Below are 16,263 nucleotides of genomic sequence, written 5' to 3'. Positions count from 1 at the left end.
ACAAAACACCTACTTCTACCATGAATTTGAAATCAAACACCAATTTCTACGATTTAAATGCAAACAATAAGTTTTGTTTCAAAACCCTAAATGCACATTGAGAAATCTAAAGTTACCAATAGGAATTGAAAGTCCCCTACTTGTTTGTGGACGCCGAAAGCAATGAACTCGTATAAGGATCAAAGTTGGTGGTGAAGGAGTTGGTGTTGAGTTGAGTTTGATGCAAAGTGAGCTAGGGTTTGCAATCCCCTTTGACGACGGCACTCCTTTGCTTCTATAATGAATGGGGGCCTAACTCTTACTCGATGGAACCCTCGATGAGGATGTGTTAGGATTCACTCGAATCACACGGCTAGGTTTTGATGGAGGATGGGAAAAACAAATGAGAATGGGTTAACAAGGAGGGTGAGGTTGTAGCTATCGTTGTAGCCGACAACTTTGTCTTCTTCGTCGAAGTTCAACGGTCATTCATTCTTAACGGATCTTGAGGAGAAGAGAGGAGAACCCTAGGTTTTTGGGAAAATCTGAGCTTTGGATGCTTTGGATGCTTTGGAGAAGAAAGAAAGTGATTTAAAATAAAATAAATTTTCTTTTATAACAAGGGCGAGGGCATACTTGTAATTTCCTTATTATTTCTAGTTTCGACCGTAACTTAACTATCCGGACTCGAAAAATGACAAACGAGTATTCCATTTTGAATAATTTTTCGCTACGAATCTAATGGAAATGTTGAATTTTCCTGATTTTCCCTCTAACGAAAATTTTTCTGTATGGGTCCCACTCGATGCGAAATTCGAGGATTTGTTAACTTTTTCACCCGAACTTGATTTCAAACTTGCTTATAGGCTAAGGTATATATTTCGATCGTTTTGAAAACTAATGGCGAAGTCGATCTTCAATAAAAACGAACATAGCATAATCCGGGTACTTGACTCTAAGTTTCCTTTCTAAAATATTCTTCAAATAAATACTATTTGATTTCCTCGAGATACGAGTTAAAAATACGGGGTGTTACACGATAATTTTCCAACCCTAAAAATTTAAAAATTTGAAATTAATAATTAAAATATTAATTAACGTAAAGTGAAATATTAATAAATCAAATAAAAAAATAAAAAAATAAAATCAATTAATTAAGCCACGGGCCAACTTTTAAGTGGGGCTTAAATGATATTTATAAAAGACCCCTCCATCTAGGGTCCCAAAGAATTAAAAATATAATTAAGGGATTTTTCAAAAACTAAAAAATACTCTTTCATTGTACATAAGATTCAAAACCCTAACTAAACTTTAATTAAACAACTTAATCTTATCTTGAAAAAACCTAGTCAAACTGAAAAACTCTCAAAAAACTCTATAAATAGGAGTCTCCACAATCTAAACTTGCAGGTCAAGAACAATCCTAGGAAAGAGAGGCCAAAAACTCTCCCCAATTTTTTCAAAATCCTAAATTTAAAACTTCAACTCCGTACTTAACACCCAAACCTTATTTTGTACTCAAAAAACACTCAGAAATCCTCAAAAAACACCTAAAACATCCAAAAAATATTTTGATTTATGAGAAGAATACTTCATCTCGAAGATCAGAAACGAATCTAGTAACGAAGATAAAAGTAGGAACGCTCTCCGCCAGTTTTGAGGAAAGCAACCATCACAATCACCCAAGTAAACTAGTTTTTTTGTTTATTTTATTATTTAGGTCATTTTTAGCAATGTAATTTTTGAAAAAAGTAGAGATCGACATTTGCCGGGCGAGATTGGTGCCTAACACGTTTCGATCCCATAACATGATCCCTAGACCCTTTATTTTCGTAGATTAGTATTTTTTTTTTCGATTTTAAGTCATGATCTGGTTCCTAGATTGTAAAACTAGGTGGCGACTCCCAAACACCAAAAAACAGATTAGTAACCCGCGGATCGAGGGCGCTTTCATGGGCTCACATGATATTTAATAAAGAATCCTTCACCGGGGGTTCCAAAGAATTAAAAATATAATTTAATAAAGAACCCTTTATTGTGGGGTTCTTTAAAAATAAAAAAAAAATTCATTCTATATAAGTCAAAAAATTTTAAAATTTAAAATTCAAATAAAACTTATCTAAAATATTATTTTAATCAAAATAACTTAACAAATTAGTTAAAGATAAACTTTATCTCTAAGAAGCTTAATCCAAATCCTAATCTTATCAAAAAGCTTTTAAAAAATGAGCATCCACCACCTAAATTCGTAAGTCAAGAAAAATCCTAGAAAATCAAGGTCAAAATCTCTCCCAATACACCTCAAAATCCTAAATTTGAAGCCCCTAGTCCATACCTAACCGCTCTAATTTTTCACCTAAAAATACTTAGAAACTCTTATAAACACTCCGGAAAGCTAGTAAAATTTTCAGATCTGGGAGAAAAAAATCTCATCTCGAAGATCGGAAGTAAATCTAGCAATAGAGATAAAAATGAGAAGATTCACACGAAGAACGTTATTCGTCCGTTTCTGAGGGAATCGATCGTCGTAATCACTCAGGTAAAGGAAAGTAACTTTTATTTTATTTTTTAGGCTGTTTTTTGCAATGTAAAATTTTTGTGAAAAGTAGATATCGACGTTCGTTGGACGGGATTGGTACCTAATACCTTCTAGTCCCGTAACTTGATCCCCGTACCCACAATCATTTCGTGGTTTGATTTTCCTTATTATTTTAAAGTCATGTTTCGGTTCCTAGACCGTAAAATTAGGTGGCGACTCCTAAAAAAATAAAAGCGGATCCGCACTCACAAATCGAGGATGTTTTCAAATGTGTGTAGCTTTCTTCTCTTCAGACTTCGCACGTGATTGATTGAGAATGTTGTTTTGATAGTGGCTTTGTTTGTGCTTGATCTTTTGCAGAGACTTTTATAGATTTTCTTCTCTCTGAACTTTACTTTTTTCGATTGAGAAGAATTTCTTAGCTTCTGAAGAATGGCTTTAGGCTTGATATTCTCTTTAATCGGAGTCTATGTCTCTTGATGACCTTTGTTTTGTCTTCGAAAGAGGGATTGAGAGTTTTTTCTTCTCTAGAGGGAGAGTTTATGTCTTCTGAGAGAGTGCGGTCCAAATCCTCCCTAAATGAGGGAGGCTTTGGTATTTATAGACTTAGGATAAGAGGATATTTCCAAATATGCCCTCAGTTTAACCAGGTTTTTACATAATCAGTTTAAATGGTATTAGATTATTAATCCAACCCATTTTAGTGGGCTTTGAATTTAACCTTGGGCTAACCCGTTTGTTAGGTGTATGGGCCCAATACTTAATGCGGATCACTTGAATTTGCTAGATCATGGGCTTTATCTAAGAAAACCCAAATCCTATGAGGCTCGTTTAAAATTTTTTGCCTACAAATGCTCTCTCAAGGATGTGTTGACGGAAGCACAACTAAAGGCTATGCATCCTTGATCCTAAGTTAGGTTAGGTATGTCATCGTCTTGTAATTCTGCACCAAAACCAAACAAGCAATTTTTTTATAATAATATTTTTTTGAAAATATTATTATATACATATTTTTTTTTATTTGAAATTTCGTGATTTTTTTAATGGAAACAAAGTATTTTCCATGAAACTATTTCCATTAAAAAAATTTATAAATATTTTTATTTAAATTTTTTTTTTCAATATATATATATATATATATACATTTATACAATTGAAACAAAAAAAAAAAATTAAAATTTTTTTTTTTTAATTTTTTTTAAACAAAACATTTAGATTTTTTATTTCGGAATGTGTTTTACTTTTTGAAAGACACTTTGTTTTTGTTGGAAAGAGAACTACAAAAAGGATGAGACCAACCTGATGCAACTTTATTTTACTCTTTTCCCTTACTTTATAAGTATTTTTTTTGGGGAACTGGAACGAGTTCTACAATATGTTCTATTCACATTTATTCTCCTCTCGTAAGCTCGTAAGCTCGTAAAGGTTGATAATCTTTGGCAATGTCAGTAAGAGATGGGCCAGTCACTAACAAACTACTTTGACAAATTTCATATACCGATCTACAAGTTAACTATGTGTCTAAGAAGAGTTTGGTGGGTGCATTTGTTGGAGGTATGCTACCTGAGTTTCGAAAGAACTTGATCATCAATGCAGCTAGGTCAATGGCAAACTTGCAAGAGGTAATAAACGAGCACCAACAATGTTATGGATAGAGTTAGGCATGTATCCATGTGATTGAGGAGATGACACAGTTTGAGTACCAAGGTAGAGGAGGATGAGAAGGTTATTGAGGTCGAGGCCAAGGCAGAAGGTATGCCAAAGTGCAGAAATGTCTATAAAACAAGGGAATAATTGAACTTTGATACGAAGCGCACTAAAGCCATCTTCCGTCATCTAATGGAGCACAACCTAATCACCCTATCACCATCAAATTTGAGGGATAAGCTGAATAATTTGATATATGAGACATAATGGTGTGAATTATGTCGTGTTCCAATTCATGCAACCAAGCATTGTTTTCAGTTACAAAGCGTAATACATAGCAAGTAGCCAACGGAACATTGACAGAGCAACGGGTTGGACATGAAGATGACAGAATGGGGGCCCATCACACCTCGATTGTAAGAGAAGAATGAATTGATGAATGTGAGAAGGATAAAGAATTTCTAGTTGCTGAGACTAAAAGGGAAAAAGACAGGGAAAATGTTAAGAAGTTGTCACTCCAAAATCCAAACATTGACAAAGCAACGGGCCGCACGTACCAATCACCTTACATGTATGCACTAGAGTTTTCCCATGCCTACGGAATGGTCATCCTCTATGGGATAAGGGGTAAAAGAGGAAATACAATAAATTTGTAGGGGTATTAATCCTTCTTTCACGAATTTAAAAATATAAAGTACGTCAAATATTCATTTTAACACGTGATCAAGGGAAGAGGCAGTTCCCCCAAAATTTGGAATGGGAGTCCCTTTCAAGATTTTTTTTGGGATGAGTGACCAAAACATGGAGGAGAGATCATCTTATTTATTTACTTGAAAAGTACACAAACTATTTACAAAATAAATAAAAAGACATTTTTAATAAATATTTTAATACTTAAATGGTTAAATGTTATTAATAAATACAGTAAATACTCATGATATTTATATTGTGAAATATGCATTTCATCCTAGTTATTTTACTACTTTAAAATAATAAATATTTGAGTCATGCTGGAGTGACCTCAGTGGGGACACACGGGGGACACCTTGACTGGTGGTGTGCGCATGTCTGTAGATGCATTTTACTTGTATCTTAGAGAAAATCCATCCACGGGCATGCACACACCACCACGTCAAGATGTCCCTTGTGTGTCCCCCTACTAAGGTCAATCCAGCATTAATCTAAATTTTTGAAATGTGTATTGTCACCATAATTTTAAGATCTTTTGTCCATGAATATCTCTTAAAAGTCATGTGAACATGTAGCTCTAAATATGTACTTATATCAAGAAAAATATATTCAAGAAGAAGCACATAGTCTTAATCGTGTAAATGAAAAATCCAATGATCAAACTTTATACACATAGTGACAAAGTCAGGGTTCAAGAATAATTTGGTAAGAGAAGCTTTAAAAAAAAGTTGGTAAAATTTGATTTAGTCGGGAAAACATCTGATAAATGAAAAAGTAAAAAATAATTAGGTTAAGTATAAAAGATGTAAAATAATATGTATTTTATATATTAAATAAAAATTAATACTTAAAAATGCTAAAAACAAAGATAATCTATGATTTTTTTTTCAAAAAATCATCAATTAAAACATGATTAATAGTTATGTTTTTGAAAAATCAAAGACATTTTTGAAAAACTTCATGATTTAATCTGAAACTATTAAAATTGTGATTTAATCATGATTTTTATTTTTTTATTCATAAAATTGCATATTTTTTTCACTATGTTTATACATGCATATTCCAACCATGTAAATCTATCTCATTAGTAAATATCTTGAGGGTATGTTATAATTATTGCACTTTACACTGAAACTTTGAAGACAAGTGATGGGTCGGATTGAATCATGAAATATGACTCAAGAAATAATAGACGATCCCCCGTGTAAGGACAACATCCAATAGTTTGGATTTTTGTGTATCTCTATGAAATATATTCCCATGATATGTATCTCAATAATAATTTTCAACCGTTGGATTTTGTGCTTACACACACACACACACACAAAATATATATATATATATATATCACCATCCAACATTTTTTATCCAACATGTTTTGTAAACTAGGGTTAAAAGATTCGAAATAAGCCGATTTTTGGTGAGGATGATCTTCTCATTAGTCCATTCCAAAACTTCAAACCCCATCAAAAGTGTTTTAAAAAAATGAATGCTCGATGATTTTTCAACTTATAAATTGGAGTTAGAAATTTTGATGAGGATGATCCTCTCATTATAAAGATTATCCTCATAAAAAATCAGCCCATTTCGAAACTTCTAATTGTAGTTTACAAAATATGTTGGATGGTGATCTTGTCCTATATATATACTAGAGGGTCTCTTGTGCCTACGGAATGGTCATCCTCTTTGAGGTTAAGGGGTATAAGTGAAATTACAATAAATTTGTAGGGGTATTATTGAAAAATGGGTAGAAGGGTAAGACAATAAAGTTTGAGGGGTATTATTAAAAAATGGTAGAAGAAAAAATGCAATAAAATTGAAAGGGTACTCTTGCAAAGGGATTAGAGAAAGGAGAATAAAGTGGAAATTATTCCTCAAGATGTATGCAAGATTGAATCATAATTGCTCTCTATGGAGGATAAACATTGGAGGAAAACAACAGCTGTGTTATATATATAAACCAACAAGCATTTTGGCATAATGGCTAAGGCATCCCTCCAAAAGGGGAGAGGCCTTGAGTTCAAGCCCCTTTGTTAGCTACTCATATGGATTTATCCCTACTCACCTGGTATGTGTGGTTTGTGGGGTATTGCATGTACCCGACGGATTTGGGTGAGAGATGGTGCTTTAAGAGGCTAGTTGCCTCACCCATGTTAGTCAGGCCTACGGGTCTGGAACCATCTAATAATGATTGCAATGAAATATTGAAAATATTGATAAAATGCATTTGAAACCTCCAAGTACAAGAAATTTTAATTTTTAAGAATAGATTAAATATTTATTATTAAGTAATAATATTGTTTAAGAATTTCTTGATTGTACCTAATTGGGGTTGTGAGTAGAATAGCTACATTAGTGATGTTGTCACTTCTAAATTGTGAAAGGAGAACATTTTACTATCTTATTAAAAGATTATAAACGGCAATCAATTACTAAAAGAAAAAGAAGGTCAAAAATATAAAATTGTACAATTAGCTTGAAACCTTAGTAATAACATTTATCGGGTATTAATTACGGACATTAACTTAAATGTTAGAGACATTTTCTATACTTCCAAACTCCCATAAAACTTAGAAGCCAAAAAATTGGTCAGACCAATTTTGATTTATAACTCAGCTTTTGAAATCCAACCTTAATTTATATTAGTAATTATTACATTTTATAAATGAAATTAATAAATAATCAATTATAAATCACTATGGGAGTCAATGGGTCCCCATTTAATTGGATCCGAATCAAAATCAAAATAAAAACTCCAGTTCTGTATCCTTATTTAAATACCTGATTAAAGTCTGATCTAAAATGAACCAAATCGAACAAGAAAAGTAATTGTTGGTTCTACCCAACGGTTACCCACTGGTGCTTGAAACCAATTTATTTTACTATTTTGTCATATTATAAATGATTGTAGGTTTTTGTACCTTTAAAATTAATAGATCTTTCATATTTTTTTTCTTCATATTTTCAAATTAATTATGTATTCTATTTTAAAATGTCTTATCTTTCCTATAAGTTTATTACTGGTAAGAAAATGGATTTTAGTTTTTGAAGAAAAGTTCACTCATTTATTTGTCAGAAAAATTTGTAATTAAATGTTATTGATACTTTTATAGATGATGTATTGTCCTCTTGAAAGGACTTTCTTTTTAATAACTTATAAATAATATATATATGGGTGGGGTTCCGTAGACACATAAAGCTACTCATAAAGTTACAACGTTTTTGTCTTATATGATTAAAAAGGTTCGGAATGGGCTGAATTTTTTGTGAGGATGATCTCTATGGTGAGGGGATCATCATTGCAAAAAATCATTCCATTCCAAAACTTCTAACCCCATCAAAAGTGATTTACAAAAATTGGACGGTCTAAAATTTTTCAACTTGTAAACATGGGGTTTGAAGTTTCATGATGGGCTGATTTTTGGCAAGGATGGTCTTCTCACCATAGAGATCATCCTCACAAAAAATCAGCTAATTCCAAACATTTTTGCTCATATAAGATAAAACATGTTGTAGCTTTATGAGTATACGGATTCTAATCCTATATATATATATATATATAGGGAGCGGCTCAGCAATCCTAAAGTTTGCCAAGTTTTGTGCCAAACATTTTTTGTAAATCACTTTTGATGGGGTTATAAGTTTTGGAATAAGCTGATTTTTTGTGAGGATGATCTCTACGGTGAAGAGATCATCCTCACAAAACATCAGCTCATTTTGAAACTTCTAACCCTAGTTTACAAGTTGAAGGATCGTGGACCGTCCAATTTTTGTAAATCACTTTTGATGGGGTTAGAAGTTTTGTAATGGGCTGATTTTTGGTGAGGATGATCTCCTCATCATAGAGATCATCCTCACAAAAAATCAGCTCATTCCAAAGCTTCTAACCCATATTTTGAAAAATGCTTGGCACCAAACTTGGCAAACTTTAGGGCTGTTGAACCGTCCCCATATATATATGGGTCCCGTTCGGAGGCATCAGTTTCGTCAGCCATTTTAACAAACACTTTTCAGTCATTGGATATAAGGTAATTGAACGGACAAGATTTAAAGTTCAACCGAACGGTTTAAGTTATAAAGAATGCGCTTATTTACAGCGCCATCCCTTGAAATAGAATAAATTAGTGCTACCTCCCTGCTTCAATTAAAACCCGATCAATAGGTCCATCTTCTTCCTCATCTTAATCAATTCATTTGAAATCGAAATCCCAACCAGTCCAGCTGCAAATCCAACAACAGAAGCACTAAGTCCAACAACTTCCTCCATTAAAACCTTGAAAGGAAACTATGGATCTGTAGAAATCCTAGATCTCCAACCACTCAAGAAAATTCCAATAATTTCAAAACTTGATCGATCTTCAAAATCTCCATCACAGCTGCTATTATGAACTGAACTCCAACCACCACCGTTGTCATATCCTCCGGTACCTCAGCCGGATATTCCGTTGTCATATCCTCCGTTTCCTTCGTCGATGGAGTTGCAGCAAGAGCGAGAGAGAGAGAGAGCGAGTATATAGCAGCCGTTCGTGCTCGAGGGTTTCAACAAGAGAGAGAGAGAGCGAGAGAGAGGTGTGTTCGAGGGAGAACAAACGAGAGAGAACAGACGAGAGAGAAGAGATCTGTCGTTGTAAATCACTCGGGGAGGTGGCACTAATAACGCCAAACATGAGGGTGGGCGCTGTAAAAAGCCCATAACTTATAAGTTAAACGAAATCGACAATCTCGGCCGTCCGATTCAATAATATCCAACGGTCAGGTAACTTTTGTTAAAACTACTGTTAAAACTAATGCATCCGAACGCCTCCCTATATATTATATATAGGGAAATGTTCAGCACCCTAAGTTTTACCACACACTTTAACAAACGTTTTTTGTCCTACATGGGTTAGAAGTTTTGGAATGGGCTGATTTTTGGTGAGGATGATCTCTATGATTAGAAGATCATCCTCCCCAAAAATCAGCCCATTCTGAAATGTTTAGCCCCATGTTTACACGTTGAAAAATCGTGGACCGTCCATTTTTTGTAAATCATTTTTGATTGGGTTAGAAGTTTTGGAATGAGCTGATTTTTGGTGAGGATGATCGATTTTTGGTGAGGATGATCTCCTCACCATAGAAATCATCCTCACCAAAAATCAGCCCATTCCAAAACTTCTAACCCATGTAAGACAAAACACGTTTGTTAAAATGTGTGGTAAAGCTTAGGGTGCTGAACGGGACCCATATATATATATATATAATATATATATATATATATATATATAATATATATATATATATATAGAGGGTCGGGTTATTACGACTCCCTTTGCGACACACCATTTTGTCTTATATGGGTAAAAATGTTTAGAATGGGCTGATTTTTTGTGAGGATGATCTCTATGGTGAGGAGATCATCCTTGCCAAAAATCAGCTTATTATGAAACTTATAGCCCCATGTTTACTAGTTAAAAAATTTTAGACCGTCCAATTTTTGTAAATCAATTTTGATGGGGTTAGAAGTTTTGGAATGGGATGATTTTTTGCCAGGATGATCCCCTCATCACAGAGATCATCCTCACAAAAAATCAGCCCATTCCAAACATTTTTGCCCGTATAAGACAAAATGGTGTGTCGCAAAGGGGGTCGTAATGGGGGTCGTAATAACGCCATCCATATATATATATATATATGGATTGGGTTCCGTAGACACACAAAGCTACTCATAAAGCTACAACGTTTTTGTCTTATATGGTTAAAAAGGTACATAATGGGCTGATTTTTTGTGAGGATGATCTCTGTGGTGAGGGGATCATCCTTGAAAAAAATCATTCTATTCCAAAACTTCTAACCCCATCAAAAGTGATTTACAAAAATTGGACGGTCTAAAATTTTTCAACTTGTAAACATGGGGCTAGAAGTTTCATAATGAGCTGATTTTTGCCCATATAAGACAAAACACGTTGTAGCTTTATGAGTAGCTTTATGTGTATACGGATCCTAATCCTATATATATATATATATATATATATAGGGTCCCGTTCGGCACCCTAAGTTTTACCACACACTTTAACAAACGCGTTTTGTCCTACATGGGTTAGAAGTTTCGGAATGGGCTGATTTTTGGTGAAGATGATCTCTATGGTGAGGAGATCATCCTCACCAAAAATCAGCTCATTCCAAAACTTCTAACCCCATAAAAAATGATTTACAAAAAATGGACGGTTCACGATTTTTCAACTTGTAAACATGGGGCTAAACATTTCGGAATGGGCTGATTTTTGGGGAGGATGATCTTCTAATCATAGAGATCATCCTCACCAAAAATCAGCCCATTCCAAAACTTCTAACCCATGTAGGACAAAAAACGTTTGTTAAAGTGTGTGGTAAAACTTAGGGTGCTGAACATTTCCCATATATATATATATAGGGAAATGTTCAGCAACAAACATTTTGGCAAAACATTTTTCAAAACATGGGTTAGAGGTTTTGGAATGAGCTGATTTTTGGTGAGGATGATCTCTACGCTGAGGAGATCATCATCACCAAAAATCAGCCCATTCCAAAACTTCTAACCCCATCAAAAATGATTTAGAAAAAATGGACGGTTCATGATTTTTCAACTTGTAAACTGGGGCTAGAAGTTTTGGAATAGGCTGATTTTTGGTGAGGATGATCTCCTCGTTTTGAAAAATGTTTTGCCAAAATGTTTGTCAAAATGTTTGTTGCTGAACGGGACCCATATATATATATATATTTGTTTTTTGTGATGAAAAAAATACTTGCATATAAAGAAAATAAAATACTGCCATTACTTGATTTTTTTTTTCTTATTTGTTTATTAAGAACTAAAACAAATGGATACCTACGATTTTTGGTGGTTCTGATTCCACTAATTTAAAATCAGAACAAGAACCAACTAGAACTGGAATTAAAAAAAATATAATCATTACGGTTCTAAAAACTTTAGAAATCAAACTGAAACCAACACATAGACAACTTTACCACTTACTAACCACGATTGTCAATGGAGTGGGGTTGACTTAGTATCCGTTTGGTAAGGACCGAATCAAGTTCAAAATTGATTTGTTAAACATCACTTCATACTCTTTTTGAATCTAGTTTTCATTGGATATCAATATTATGATCCAAACACGATCCAATAATAATTGGATCGGATCTGGATTAGGGCAAACATTTTTTTACATACAAAAACTAAATAAACTTCCAATGTTTAAACAGAATAAATAATCTAATTTATATACTTTCCCTTATTTTATCATATCCAGACATCAAATGACATTAATGAATCTAAAGGTTATAAAGCTAGCTATCTATTTGAAATTACTGTTTTAAAAATTGGATTAAACCTTGATTCAGTTAATGAACCATCAATTTTTGTGAACTTAAAACTTTATAACAATAAATGGTGATCAGTAAGATTGAAATATGGTCTAACTTTAGTCCCATTAATTGCAAAATTTTCTATCTAATCGTTAATTCGGTATTTAGATATTTTGAAAGTGTATTTATTACAGTTTAGGGCACACGTTAACAAAATTCATATTTAAATTATTTAAAGTATTAAATGCTCAGATGGCAATATTATTGCCTTGGATAATGAGATGAGTCGTACAAATCATCTCGGATATCTAGCAATTTTAAAATCATCAAATGGAGAAGCCTTCAACGTGTTCCTCGTATCAATGATTGATTGATCAGTTATATTTATTGTTTTAAAATTCTAGAGAATCTTTTCTAAACCATCGGAAAGTATATCTAATTTCTTATTATTATTTTTTTCTAGATACGTGGGACCCACGCGCTTAAACCGTGTGACATTCTTAGAACGGAAGAAAGAACCTTCTTCTGATAAGACTTAGTCCAAGGGGTAAAACTGTCATTTGCTATGCCTATGGAGCAATCATCCTTCCACTTCCACTTCCACTTAAAGTTATTATAAAAGGGATCTTATTTGATAGATTCTTTTCCTCGAGATACGATTTTTTAAAAAAAAGGAATCATATTTATGATTTTTTATCCACTTTCACATCAAGATGTGCCATATGAGATCCTATCTTCTACCCTTTTAACTTGTAAAAAATGAAAATTAAAAGGAGACATCAATTAAGCAAAATTAGTCGCATTGAGACTCTCTATGAACCTACAAATCCTTAATGATCATTTGAATTGGGGATTAGCCACCGAAAAGTTCTCTTAAATTTCTTATGTTGGTTTTTATTACAGAGATCATCATTATATATGAGAAATAAAATAAAAACCTTCCTAAATTAAGTAAATACTAATGGAAAGAAAAAAGAATAAAAAAGATTGCTTAATATAGATAGACTTCTAATAATATCGATTTCCTAACATCCTTCCCCCCCTTAGAACTATTTTTTTTTTTTTTTTTGAAAGATTATCTGGGTTGAGGCAAACCCAAACCAGCTACAAACTCACATAACACATGCCCATCTTATCCTGAACAAGAATAGGTGATAAAGCACTATGGAGCGAATTACAATCTAAAAAATAGTCTAGACTATCATTCATCGAAACTAGCATATCAGCAGCCTTGTTAATTTCTCTGAAAATATGGGTGAAAGAGACCTCTTGGAATCTTGGGAGAAGGCTCCTAATCAAGAGGATCAAGAGGTTATCTAAAGTCAAGATAACGAGCATAAAAACCAGTATGCTCTTCCCTAGTAACTTCATCAAGAAGGATCCTTCCACTTAATGAGCCAACGTTGAAGATTCCGTGATCTAAAATTTTCTCAGACACCGATTCAGAAGCATCCTCAAGAGATAGTAAGTGCAGGTCTGGAGTAACATTGGTTCCCAACTTTAACTTTAAGGCCTAGATGTGTGTTACACCTCGTTGGAAGGACCAATTTATAAGCGACGGCATCAATCTTCTCAATAATACCAAAAGGCCCATAAAATGTGGAGAAAGCTTGGAATAATTCTGAGACACAGCTGAGCACTGACGATAAGGTTGCAACCTCTAAAAAACCCAATCGTTTGCCTCAAAACTTCACTCGGTGCGATGGGCATCAACATAGAATTTCATCGGAGCTTGAGCAGACTGCAGATGAGTCCTTATAAGTGGCAAAGTACGATCTCAATCCCATAGAGCAAGATCAACAGCATGAAAAGCAGTACCACCAGGAAGATAAGCAGAAACTGAAGGTGGAGGATGGCTATATATAACTTGAAAAGGAGTCATTTGGATAGCAGAATGATAAGTGGCATTGTACCACCATTCAGCCCAAGACAACCAGCCAACCAATCAATCGTGAGAGGTTTATGACCTGCGAAACATTGTAAAAAACACTCTAAAGTGTGGTTGGTAACCTTTATCTGGCCATCCGTTTGAGGGTGATAAGCGGAACTCCAACATAATTGCATACCTTGCAAAGTCAAAAAGCTTCCCAAAAATTACTGAGAAAGATGGGATCTCTATCACTGAGAATTGTACTAGGCATGCCATGTAAACAAACAATCTCTCTTACAAAAACATTCCCAACAGTAGTGGTGGTGTAAGAATGAGAGAGGGCACTAAAGTGAGCATATTTAGCAAGGTGATCCACAATCACCAAAATTATAGTTTTGCAGTTGGAAGAAGGCAATCCCTCAATAAAATCTATAGATAAATCAAGCCACACATCATTAGGAACTGGCAAAGTGTTAAGAAGTCCCAGAGGCAAAATATCTTCAGCCTTATTGCATTGACATATATCACATTGAACAATAAAAGATTTTGTTGCTCTTTTCATACCCAACCAATAAAAATTGTGATGCAGAGGTTTGTAAGTGCGTAAGAACTCAGAATGACTCCAGTCGGGGTCGCATGGAATTCATGCAATAACTTAGAACACCAAGGAGAAGAAGGTACAATCACAATGCAGTCTTTATAACAAAGAATGCAATCAACATAAGAATAGTGCTTTTTAGGTGAAGAAGAGTGTTGAAAACCATCGATGATAGTATGCATTGAATCATCAGAGTGACATTTACATACAATAATATCAATGCCCGAAAAAATAGGGGAAGTCAGAGCAAGAAGACTTGGCGGCTCGTGAACACGAGATAGAGCATCAGCAGCCTTGCAGTCAAGTCCTTGCTGTTATATAATTGTATAATCAAATCCCAATAATTTAGACAGACACTTTTGTTATTCAATAGAAGAAAGCCGTTGCTCCAACAAATATTTCAAACTACAATGATCCGTATAAATTTTAAAGTGACATTTTAATAAATAAGGATGCCATTTCTGGATCGCAGCAACAATAACAAGCATCTCTTTATCATAAATTGAGAGATTCAAATTTTACCAGAAAGAGCCATGCTAAAATAAGTGAGAAGACAAACATCTTGAATGAGAATAGCACCAAAACCATTGCCCAAAGCATACTCAATGGAAAACTCTTTGGAAAAATCAGGAAACACTAACACCAATGTCGTAGTTAAGGCCAACTTCAAGGGAGAGAAAGCATTTGTAGCAGCATCATTCCAAACAAAAGAATCTTTTTTCAGCAATTGGGTCAGGGGCACGCTGATTTTTCCATAGTCTTTAATGAATTTGCGGTAATATCCAGTCAAGCCTAAAACCCACGCAAGCCCTTAATAGAGGATGAAATAGGCCACTCCATAACACTGACAATTTTGTTGTTGTCAACCGACGCACCCGTAGCAGAAATAATATGGTCAAGATGCTCAATGGAGCTTTGAGCAAAAGAGCATTTTGATTCCTTCACAAACGAAGTGCTTTACATCCAAAATACCAAAGATGATAGAAAATTGGTGCATATGATCAGAGAGAGAAGCATTGTACACCAAAATATCGCCAAAGAAAACAAGAACAAACTTGTGCAAATGAGGACGAAAAATATCATTCATTAAACTTTGGAGCGTAGCAGGAGCATTAGAGAGATCGAATGGCATAACCAAAAATTCATAATGGTTGTCATGTGTGTGGAACGCTGTCTTGGGGATATCCAGTTCATTCACCCGAATTTGATGACAGCCAGAACGAAGATCTAACTTAGACAAAATAGTTGCACCATGTAACTCATCGAGTAACTTTATCCACCACTGGAATAGGAAAACGATCCTTAATAGTAATTTTATTGAGCATGCGATAATCAACACACATACGCCATGAACCATCTTTTTGCAAACCAACAAAACCTGAAAGGAGTATGGACTCAAGTAAGGACGGTTAAAGCCCTCTTCTCGTAATTACTTAACAACCTTTTCTATTTCAACCTTCTGAAAATGGGGATATGGTAAGGATGCACATTTACCAGCGATGACTCAAGCACAAGAGGAATACGTTGATCATAAGACCTAGCAGGTGGAAGAGTTGTGGGTGTACCAAAAATATCTAAAAATTGAGAAAGAATAACAGAGGTGGCAGTTGGTACTGT

This window comes from Akebia trifoliata, chromosome 11, assembly GCF_017979445.1.
Source record: "Akebia trifoliata isolate Shusen 1 chromosome 11, ASM1797944v1, whole genome shotgun sequence".
In the NCBI taxonomy this organism is placed as follows: domain Eukaryota; kingdom Viridiplantae; phylum Streptophyta; class Magnoliopsida; order Ranunculales; family Lardizabalaceae; genus Akebia; species Akebia trifoliata.
Note: the sequence above shows the minus strand (reverse complement) of the source record.